At 39.6% G+C, this 6,108-nt stretch overlaps 1 protein-coding gene across 1 annotated transcript in view; it reads right to left on the bottom strand.

Moving 5' to 3' along the window:
• The window catches only part of Psme4 (proteasome activator subunit 4), a 117,202-nt gene that overhangs the window by 93,210 nt on the left and 17,884 nt on the right, over positions 1–6,108 (bottom strand). The window lies entirely within an intron of this gene.

The following is a 6,108-nucleotide window of genomic DNA, read 5'->3' as shown; positions in this document are numbered from 1 at the left end:
AGGGGGAGGGAAATGGGAGGCGGTGGCGGGGAGGAGGCAGAAATCTTTAATAAATAAATTTAAAAAAAAAAGAACAGCCTGGATTACATGAGAGACCCTGCCACAAAATAACTCCTGCCTGCAGTGTTAGGAAGGTAAATTAGGATGCATGGCTTTAAAAGGGGGGAAAAAGCCAATCATGAATGTGATGGACCTTAATTTTAAATACTACTAAGCATTTTAGATTTACACAAAAGAATTATTCTATACTTTAGTCAACACATATCAAGTATTTAATAATAAAGCCAAATTAGAACACTGTTGTCTTATAGGATCACATTCCCAACACTGGGATTGAATTTAAGGCCTGACACATTCTACCACTAAGCTATACCACCAGACCCTACCATTTGTGGAACCCCCATAATCCTAGTAGAAAATGGCAGAAGCAATATCAAAAGCCCAGAGACAGTCTGGTGAGCTCCAAACAAGCAAAGGCTGCATAGTGACATCCACTCTCCAAAAATAAAAATAAAAAATAAGGCTGGGCGGTGGTGGCACATATCTTTAATCCCAGTACTAGGGAGGCAGAGGCAGGCGGATCTTTGTGAGTTCAAGGCCAGCCTGGTCTAGTTCCAGGACAGACTCCAAGCTACAGAGAAACCCTGTCTTGAGAAAGAAAAAAAAAAAAAAAAAGCTAATAGTTCATCTCGAAATACATGCTCAACTTTAACTTAGAAAAATCATATATCAAAAGTTCTGTAGATAAGCAAGTTTAAAAGTAAAAAGAGTGTTCATGTCTCTTGTTCTCTCTTTTAGGCAGAGTCTCACTATATACACCTACCTGGTCTAACACTCAGCATGTACATCAGAGTGGTCTCAAACTCACAGAGACCCATTGTGAGAACCAAAGTTATGTTTTAAGTTTAATCCACAAAACAAAAATGCCTCTCACATGTAAGTGCCTTACCCAAGGACAAAAACACTCCCTGAGATGCTGGAGGTTATTTCATATAAAATAACTGAAGAACCAGCCTGCCTCAATCTTCAAAGACATCTTATGGCAAGACAAACTAGGCTCATTCCTGCTTATGATTAAACCTGTTTCCCAAGGACTGCACTAAGCCCAATCTGTAACCTTAACTACACATGGTCCTGTACCTCCTGTTCCAGGAGCCGCAATCATGCCACTGTTTTAAAAAACTGTTTGTACCCATCCTGTAGCCCTACCTTTGTTGCTATGACCGTCTTGGAAGGTTCAGGAGGGACTACCTTGTTACGCTTATGTCCTGCTACTGTAACGCTGCCTATTTTGCCCCCCCAAATAAATTCCCCATTTGGAAACCCCCTACCCCTGAGCTGTAAAAGCCTTGTCTTCCTCATATACAGTACTTAACTTCTCAAACCCCACCTTGGGGAAGGCAGCATGTGTAAACAAATAAAAAAATCTTGCTTTAATTAATTGCTTGCTTTAATTAACTTGGTCATGATAATTTGGGTCATCTTTAGGATTAACATAAGTCATGTGTTTCCACTTCCCTAAACAAGTTTGGTCCACCCAACAGCTCCAGACGTTCTTGATCACAAGTAAACAGAAAGTATATAGGTTGGAAGTACATCAGGATATATGCCTGCCCCCAATTGGATGAAGGTAGGATGCACATAGCCTTATGGGTTTGCCTTTATAAGCACCTGAACAACGTAGCTCATGGCCATTTTCTGGGAATGAACCTGGCCAGAGTCTATCATCTCGACCAGTATTTAGTTAAAACTTGCTTCAAATTTGACTCAAAATTATGGTAGTGGTCTTATTCTCATCGGGTGAAATCATCATTTTCTGGAGGCCCCAGAGAAAGTTAGACTTTCACTCCAGAACTCCAGGAGCAGGGGCTGCCTCAGGAAGCATATATTTTGAGAGGTTCTAGGTCTCTGAAGCATGCCTTTGGTTTTCTGGAATTAACTGCTATGGAGGCCCCAAAAAAATGTGAGCCTATTTCCACCTTGTCTGAAGGTCAGAGAGTTTGAGGTTGCTCAAAATTGTTGACAACAACCAGAGCTAAACATCCTGAACTAGGGTGTGATTACTTGGTCCTTTTGACATTAGGATGGCCCATAGAGGCAGATCCATCCCCCAACACACAAGGGTCAGGAAATTCAAGGATTCTTCTGCTCCTTCTTTTGAAAGAGGAGGTTTGACCTTGGGAGTAGCTTCCTTCAGGACTTGGTCCAGGGTGGGTTCACTGCCTCAATAACAGAATGCTAATGACTTGATGTCTCAAAGCACTGCATCTAATAACTGTTCTAGTTGTCCTTTGTACCATATTAAAGCAGTCTTTTGTTTTCTTCCCCCTCTAGTGTTGGGGTATAAAAGCGTATGGAAAATTAAATGCAGGTGAATCTCTTATTCACCGGAACTCCCTCCCAATACTATCCTATGTTTTCTGCTTTATTATTTTTACTCATGATTTCATGCCTTTATTAACTCTTCTAACCCCCATGTCCCTGTCCTGGTAAGTGGTGTTACTGTCCTCTGACAAACTGCCCTGCATCTACAGAGGGCTGGTGAGAAATAGGCTGGTTCTGTCTTGTAGGATCTAAACCTGGGAGGTGGAGGGGGCTCAACAGGACCCCAAAAACTCTACCATCTAGTGCAAGATGTAAGATGCCATTCACTGCCTGGTTCTGGTTGTCTGTCTGTGTTTTACATGTGTGCATGGGTCTGTGTTTTCTGGTGTGTCTATAAGTTTTGCTGCAAACATGGGAGCCTAGATTGATAAATTAAATGCATGAATATATACGGTGGACACCCCATGTTTTGTTACTGACCTGAGCGTATAAACTTTGTGTTTTGTGTTGCTACTGGAAGCCACCAGCCACCAGAGCTAACACCACTTGCCATGCTGATTTGATAGCAAGTACTGAGAATTTATCTATGAGCTTTCTGGTCAATGGATTCAGGGTTAGCAGTATTCAAATGTCTTTTGGGTATGGATAACAGAGTTGTTATTTCACATTATTGAAAAGCTGGCTCTAGAGTTGGGTTATTGTTCTCCCTTTTGTAGACCAAGCAGATTTAAAAGTTTCCTCTATATCCTGTGTCAGGTAATATATCTGATTCTGTGACAGGGGAAAGAGAGTAAGCAGAATAGCTTTAAAAAAAAAAAAGACTATTATGTAAACTTTCTGTTCTGTTTCTCAAGATTTGTAAGTTAATTGGGTATGGTTAAAAATCTGTAAAGTATGTGAAAAAAAGTTAACTTAAGATGGCTAACATAGGGCTAATAATTAAAAATCTATGCATCGGTAATCTTAAAGGAACCATGCGGCATGACACAATTTTGGCATATAAGTAACATGTGGCTTGCCGCCATCTTAGCTGCTATGGAGGCAGCCACATGGCTGACAGCCATCTTTGCTAAGGGTTAGAGAGAATGAAGGTCACATGACTTCATCATCATCTTGAACCAAGGTGACCATATGGTATAAGACAAACAAGGAGGGGAAAACAAGTCTCAAGGATGTTTTGGATTAGGTTAATTCCTGTCCTGAAAACAAGGTTTATGAAAGATAGGATTTAAAAACAATTCCTGTTTAATAATGTATTTAAACTGTATCTTCATGCATTCATATACAGGAACATAGCTTGCACTGGCAGCCAAATTTTGTAATATAAGAGTCACCCAAGTGGTAATGGCTTTAAAGAAGACATATAGACCAACTAATACTTGCCATTGTGCAGCAGTGCTGGAGTTCCTAAGGAGAGCCCAAGAGAAGGATCCTAGCAGTTTTGGAGATGATCATGCCATGTATGTGATAGTCACCAGAAACACCAGTCACAATGAAATGGAGCCAGTTGGGATCTAGAAGACAGGCTATATACATTGTCGAGGGTGAGGCCAGAGAGCTTACCCAAGTATTGTAAATGAATCCTAGACAATGAACATTGAATTGTTGGCACTGTGGGAGTTTGGTTGTGCTCTGTTTTTCTGGTTTTTTTTTTTTCTTTCTTGAAGTAAAAATATTGCAGAAGCATATGATTGAGAGATTTTAAACTTAAGAGGAAATTTTGGAGTTTTACAGAAAATTAGAAAAACTGGTTATTTTTAAAGGAACAGCTTTTAAAATATTTAAATTTATAAGGCTATGGGACATTTATAAGTTCATAAAATATTTTATATTATTAACATATGATCTTAAAAATAAATAAAAGGCTAAAGAGTTAGGGCTACAACTATGAACACCAAACACTAAACACCAAAAACTTATGATGCAACAAGACAATGACGTAAATGTTCTTGCAAAAGCAGTCTGGTAAGTCAGGCAGTAGTGGCTCACATCTTTAATCCCAGCACTCGGGAGGCAGAGGCAGGTGGATCTCTGAGTTTGAGGCCAGACTGATCTACAGAGCGAGCAAGTTCCAGGATAGACTTCAAAGCTACACAGAGAAACCCTGTCTCAAAAAAAACAACCCCTCCACGCCCCCCCCCAAAAAAAAAATCTTGGAAAGAGCTTGGAGCAATGGTTCTCAATCTATGGGTCACAACCCTTGGGGGTTGGATGTTTGTACTGTGATTCCTAACACAGCATACTGCAGTTGTGAAATAGCAAAGAGAATGATATTAAGGTTGGAAGTCACCATAACATAGGAAACCGTGATGAAGGAGCACAGCATTAGAAAGCCTGAGAACCACCAGCATTAAGAATGTCTAGCCATACCTAAGGTCTACTCAGGCTGAAGAATGTGTGCCTACCCTCCTTGTCTTTGCTGATTTTGTTAAGCTTTAGCTATTTTGATAAACTGAGTCATATAAGAAACTTGTTATATTCTGTAATAGTGCAGTATGAAAAGACCAGGAAAGTAAAGTTGACAATCTCCCATGGACTGTTATTTATGATTAAAAGTTTTACTTTGATACTTAAAAAGGCTCAGTTCAGAAATGATTATTTTTTTTAATGGTTAAACCTAACAGGGATAAAGCTATAAAATCCTAACCTTATAAAAAAACGACTAACTTACTGTAAACTGTTAAAGGTAATTAAAATTTGCAAATTATTAAGTCACCTTATAAATGATTAAAATCCTCTAATTTTCAGAACTATGCTTATTGCCGTGCTAAGTTCAAATGTATTTAGAGGAATAAGCTTTATTTAGCCTCCTATATATGTTTTCCCGCAAATAACTAAAAACCAGCAAAGTTTGTTTAGCTCATATATACTTAATAGATAATGGTCCTCAAACTGGTCAAGAGAACTTTTGCATATAGCAATTAAAATGTTTAATGGAAAAAGTTTACTATCCAAAGACCCCAGCTCCTAGCAGTGACAGCAAGGTCTCCACTGAACACAGATGGGGCACCAAGCACTCCACCTGGATTGTGGTAATGCTAAACACTGGGCATAAATGCCCCAATGCCTCACCCACTGCCAGGACCCTACCAAACGGCGGATAAGCAGGACACTGGAGAAGTAAGGTCAGTACCCCAAGTCCCTCCAACACAGAAAAGTCTCTTAGTTTTCTGGACCTGCCATTCTAAGACTAATGCTGCCCAGTGATTTCTGTCTCAATAAAGCAACTGACACCATGGGAATAACCGTCTAGGCTATGGGTAAATCTCTATCATTTAAATTGATACATACATAGACCATTTGTTACTGCCTACTATAATTTATTCTTCTCTGATTTCTGATGGCACTGACAGCTAGGCTAACTTTAGTCAGTTTAACAGCAGCAGGCAACTAGCTCTTTCTGTATCTACCTTGTTAGTTCATTTCATATGCAAAAATCAAGCCTTGCTTTTTCTGGAGCTACTAGTTCTCCTGCCAAGAAAGGCAAACAGGTTTGTCTTGCTAAGAGGCTTCATATTATAGGATAAACTGATTTCAGATGTAACTTACTGTTCCTTTATTCAAAAGAACTTGTTCTGCAAAGATTGTTCTCAGAAGTAAGTACTCATGTCTCTGGGAATGAAAGAAGGTGTACAGTCTATACACGTTCTGAGTGTCTCAGTGTTCTAAGATGTGGAAAGGTCTGAGTGTCTCAGTGTTCTAAGATGTGGAAAGGTCTGAGTGTCTCAGTGTTCTAAGATGTGGAAAGGTCTGAGGGTCTCAGTGTTCTAAGATGTGGAAAGG

The sequence above is a fragment of the Microtus ochrogaster genome, linkage group LG1 (assembly GCF_000317375.1).
Source record: "Microtus ochrogaster isolate Prairie Vole_2 linkage group LG1, MicOch1.0, whole genome shotgun sequence".
Classification (NCBI taxonomy): Eukaryota; Metazoa; Chordata; class Mammalia; order Rodentia; family Cricetidae; genus Microtus; species Microtus ochrogaster.
This window is presented reverse-complemented; position numbering and strand designations above follow the sequence as displayed.